Below are 6,000 nucleotides of genomic sequence, written 5' to 3' on the forward strand. Positions count from 1 at the left end.
TCCCATCTGGCACTAAATTTACATTATTTCCCTTATCCATGACATTTTTATCTGCTTTTCTTCCTGGTTCTTTCTGCCTACTGCAACACTTGGTGCAAATAATGACAACAAAAATAGATATAATTACTGGCTATTTTTATAAAATTAAGTGTCGCTTGCCCATGTTCTATTCTAGGTAGATTCTAACTAAATAATTGACATTGGTCCTCTGAAGTCAAAGTGTCCTTCCCTCTGGGGAGGCTGGATAAAAGTAATGCCAGCTTGCTTTCTGCCTGCCTTTTCTTAGGTCTGAGGCAGGCTTCCAACACTCCTGTTAGGACAGCACAAGAATCTGAGCATCATCACTGGGTAGGCTCCAGCTCTGAGAAACCCATGACTTTCTTAATCAAACTAAGAGACAGTGGCTCCTTTTGGTACATGTTTACAAACCACTTAAAGTAAGTCATTTCTGCAGATTTCTTAGTTTTAATATCAGAGTATCAAAGTTAACCTTTTCTTGACTCCCCCTCAAATTTTGGAGCTATGTCCTATTTGGAGCCTTAATGAATCACTGCACTCTTCCATCTCTACATCCAGGCCCTGGTCCATGCCCTGTGATAGGGCCTTCCTGCCTCAGTTAGGTGCCCATTTGTAAAGTGGTCTTTGCCAACAAGGTTTCTGTTGATTAAAACATATGACTACAAAAAGGCAATTCTTCCCCAATGAATGTGTGGGTTTAAGGGCATAGTATGCCTGTCCATATGGAGGCAAGAATAATTGAAATGTAAATGAGCTTTATGTTGTAGTAAGAGGGACAGGATAAAGGTTCTGGAAGTACTGGAAGTATAACTATGAGAGAAAAAGATGGACAAGGTGAAATGTAGAAGTTACTTAAAGAGAAAGTTCTAGAAGCATCGGAAACTAGAGCAGGAATAGGAGGTTGTAAGAATGTTAGGCTAGTCCAGTGGGACAAGTACGTTAGTTTTATACAGATAAGTTATCCAGAAAAGAGGAAACAACAGCTTATATCACTTCATGTGACCAGATGGAAGAGATCTTGGGATCAGAAATCTGATAGAGTTTAGGATGGAATCCAAATAGAACGAACTAGTCAAGCAATATCTGGAGGTTGCAGAAAGAATGTTGTCTTCAGTTGGGATCAAGGACACTATCTGGTGGCCAAAACTGTGCTGACCAGGCAGTGAAGTTTGAGAGACAATCTGTTAAAATTGGGTTTAATGAGTTAGGAATCATCGAGCTGGTTTCAGAAGCCCGACTGTACCCTGGTCCCTCTGGATAATTTGTCTGCTGAAATTTCCTCACTGTAGAACCTTGGTGAAACCTAAGTGACTGACTGGGCTGAGATAACAAGACCCAAAAAGGAGGGGAAATAGAGATAAAATAATAATAATAAAATAAAAGGAAAAAGTCACAGTCCATATGGCAGGTGGTGATGGGGAAACTTACCAGGCATGGAATTCTAGGACGATTCTTCCTGGGAGTACTCTGATATATTTTTGTCCCAAGGTATAAAAAGGGTTATTTTGAAGTATGATATCTTTCTAGTACCCTTCAAATTCTTCCACGTCTAGTTCTGAGATTAAACTAAGGTGGGTCACTATGCACTTTTAAAAAAATACACACTGAAGTCCAGTGTATAACGGACGTATAAGTACATTTTCCTTCAAATCAGATCTTCCGGGTGTCAGAAGTTAAACCAAAGAAACACATGACCAAATACTTTAATCTCTATCCTTCCACCACAATTGCTCCATTCCCCTACAGGTAAAGGTTTATATTATTGTTTAGGCTTGGCGGGCAATGATGTGCTTTTTATTTCTTATGATTCAGGTTACTATTAAGTTCCTTTGTTTTGGATTTGATAAAACTCCAAACACAGTATTTCTTAGAACTTCTCCCCTCCCGCCCCCTTCCCCAGAGACCAATTTCATTTTAAATAGAGTTTTTGTTGTTTTTAAACAAAACTTCTCATTGAATTGAGTGGTTGTCATAGACAGTACAACACTTTGACTTGGGGATGTGGGAGAGATGAAAATGAAGTGACTTGGTGGTAGAATCAGACCTTTAAGTGAAAAGGTGAAAACAGGGCATATGACACTGCTATCTCAGAAATGGGAGACCCGTGTCAAGTGTCGGCAGTAGATGGCACCTGGCTCAGGGATAGCCATCAGCCAGATAAGACAAACCTGGGGATACTATCCTGGGCTCTTTATTTAGTGCCCCACCCCCATGCACTGCAGTGGGATAAAAATTCAGGAGGTAATTCACAAAAGAGAGAAAAAGGTGATTCACATTGCGGGCAATAAGACACGACTTTCCTAAACATACACTTGGCACCAAAGTCTAGACAGAATCGACCACTGGCACATACAGGCCCGAGGGAGCAGGTGGGTGGGTAGGGTGACGGAAAGGCTTTTTTTGAGAAGGGAACCACCACGTTAAAAGCTGCCACTTTGTCTTCTTTCTCTACCTTTTCTCGGTCTTGATTCATGCTGCTTCCTCTACATCTCCCCATCATGGTATTAACAGCTGCTGAGTCTCACATTAGGAAATTGTTGAAAGGGAGCCACGCTAGGATGGATACCTAAAACGGTATTCATCTCCAAGGCAAAGTAAGTGAGAACTCATGCCCCACTCTTGATATTTAGGCTGTTTGTAGTCCTCTGTGATTTCCCCCCCACAAAGGTGTCCCTGATGTTCACTGTAACTTCCCTGTCCCTGCGGAATGGCCCTGTTCAGACACCATGTCTTCTGCACTGCACATATACTGAGCACCTATTCTACACGCTCAGTGGACATTCATGGGGAAGGGCCTGCAAGTGGGTGTGATCTCCCCTGTGTTTGCAGCTTCCAGGCATTCTAAGCTCTCTCACAAGCCCACACTCAGCTGTTTGCAATTCATTTTTTAAAAATTAGCTATGTTGTTCTTACCTGCTTATGGGCACCTGGAGTTTCTTCCTCCTGTGCTCTGCCACAAGTGAGCCAATGTTCTCAACCATCTCTCCTTGGAAGTTTTTGTCCTTTCTCGGATTTCAATGTACATTGTTGGCCTGTGATATAAGCTATTTGATGGGTTTAAGAAAAAGTATGATTATGTTGATCATCCTGCCTTTTCTTTTTTTTAGAGTGAAAATAATGTTCTTTTCAGTTTTCTATATCCCAGGTGGAAGTGGAATTATGTTTACTTTTAAATATATTTGATTTGGGCTGATGGCAGGAAAAGCATGAAGGTATTTCTAAGTAGTTACAAATGTAAGACAAAGGACATGAAAATTCAAGTGTTATTTGTAGATGTGGTTGATTATCCAAGCTCAGAGAAGAGATACTTTAGAGGAAGAATATATTAGGATGAGGTCCCATCCTACAATTTTCTGTTGCTAGGCACCTGGGACTTTCCACCCTGGTGACCTTCTGTACCTGGCCCAGCATCCTTGCTCTGCTCATGTCTGCCTGCTTACCACATTATCATGAAAATATTACTTGAAATACAAAAATTTTAAAAATAAGTTGAGCCCGGCCGGCCTGGCTCAGCGGTTGAGCATCGACCTATGATACAGGAGATTGAGGTTCAATTCCTGGTCGGGGCACATGCCCAGGTTGTGGGTTTGATCCCCATAAGGGGGCGGTCAGGAGGCAGCAAATCAATAACTCTCATCATTGATGTTTCTATCTCTCTCTCTCCCTCTCCCTGAAATCGATAAAGATATATTTTAAAAAATAATATAAATTTAATGAAATAATAATTTAATAAAATTAAATAAATAATAATTAATATAAATTTAAATAGCCACATGTGCCTAGTGTAGGTATGGCTAGGGGCTACTGTATTGGACAATGCATCTCTAGATCAACCTTAAACTATTACAGGGTTAAACAGAATAATGCAGAAGATTGCTGTATCCAAACAAGTGTACTTCTACAGTCTTTTGTCTTTGGGATGCAGTTCAATGTTAATTTAATGAGATTTTGTTCATATTAGTCAAAATGAGACTTGCGTGGACTCTACTTTCCCTTACGTGTCACAGCTGATTGGTCACCAAGTCTTATTTATCCTGCATCTTAAACTATCTTAAAAATATCGCCTCCTTTCCATCTCCACTGTCATTGTACAGGCTCTAACTGACCTTTATGCTTCTAATAACTTTTCCAGTTTTCTCTTTACTACCACTCTTGCTCCTCTCCATTTCACTTCCTACCTGTTATAGGGTAATCTTTCCTAAAAACAACCTCACTATATCACTTTCCTGCTTCGAATACAGTTCACACTCAAAATGTTGTCCATGGTAGGAAGCATCGCGCGAAGCTCATTAGAAATGCAGAATCTCAGGCTCCACCCCAAACTAACTGAATCAGGATCTGCATTCTAGTGAATTCTACAAAGGTGATTTTCATGCATACTCAAGTTTGAGAAGCACTGTTGCAGGATGAAGTCCAAACTCCTTAGCGTATCTTTGAGGTTCTAGCTCAGCTCAGTTTCTAGCCTCATCTCCAGCAACTGTCCCTTCCCAATTTCCTAAAATCCATACTCCCAAGCATACAAAATAATTTGCATTTCCATGTATTCATCTTTGTTCCTCTGCCTAAATAAGTTTCTTTCCTGGTCTGAAAACCAAAATTTTTCTTACTATGGTTTCTCATAAGAGTTAGGCACATTCCCTTTGCAGTCCCACTGAATTTTATAGATACCTCTCTTATAGCATGTACCACAGTGGATTATAAGTATTTGTATGTCTCTCATACTAGACATTATTTCTTACACAGTTACGTTGTCCTTGATAGTTCCCAATAAATGCTTGCTGTTTGAATGTTTCAGAAGTGAATATTAGGTAATGGTAGTATTTCATAGAATCATTACATTTGAAAGGATAGAGAATCTTACTGATCACTTTGTAGAGGATTTTTACATTACAAGAGGAAAACTGAAGCCCCTAAAGTTGAATGACTTTTCCAAAACTATTGGCATGGTGACACTGTTTCTTTATATACTAGTCACCCAACAAAATATCCAGCCAATAAATATGATAAACATTTTTCTCTCTCTGGTATTTGGATGACCTAAATTTCCTTTGACTAAGTAAAGACTCTAATAAAGTTGCATTATTCTTGATATCTTTTGCTAATCTTTTCTTCACCTTTCCTTTGTGGGAAATGACAGGACTCTTCTATCTCCCTTTCAGTCTAGTGTTATATGACGCTAATCAGGAAGATAGTGAAGTAATTAGGGATGCAGTACCATCACTACACAGCTGATAGTAAGCTTTGCATCTCCTTTCATCAGATCTAGGATGTGGTTTCTAGAATTTCACTGTGTCTGGCAGAGTAAAGAACATGGACGAAAGCAATTGGATCAGGCCCCATCTAGATAAGACTAAAACGATCCTCTTAGGCAGAGGGAGACATGTGAAGTATACGGCAGCCAGTTCACATGGTAGAAGATAAGCCCACCCTTTGTCGCTGAGAGCCACAATTTTGGGGGAAATCTTGGATTGCAGGCTATTCCTAAGTGATTAGATTTTTGGCTGAGACTTCTACAATCACTTCCCACCTGCTTTCAAATAAACAACTATTATCTTTTCTCACATTTGGGAAGCTTGCTATGACTTTATCTTCTTGCACTGTATGTCAGCCTATGTAAATAATGTCTATATCAATTATTATTCTTGTCTTACAAATCCTGGGCAGTTTCATCCACTTTTGCTAGGAGATGGGCTTGATAGTCCTGATATTCCAATTAGTTATTTCTGGATTCCAGCTGGGGTCAAAATCTTGTCCTAGGAGAGAATATAAGCTAATCAGTGTAATTTACTTTTTTCCAACGAAGAATTCATTAACTCTATTTCAACCAAATTTATTAAATGTCTAGCACGTAGTATGGTAATTATAGGATGGTTGTGACATGAACCTTTCCTCTAGGAACATATTGTTCAAATTTTATAGATTTTCTATACCCATTGCATATTGTGTATTTGAACCTAATTCATATTACACTAAACACAGCAT

The sequence above is a fragment of the Miniopterus natalensis genome, chromosome 16, assembly GCF_054644295.1.
Source record: "Miniopterus natalensis isolate mMinNat1 chromosome 16, mMinNat1.hap1, whole genome shotgun sequence".
Lineage (NCBI taxonomy): Eukaryota > Metazoa > Chordata > Mammalia > Chiroptera > Miniopteridae > Miniopterus > Miniopterus natalensis.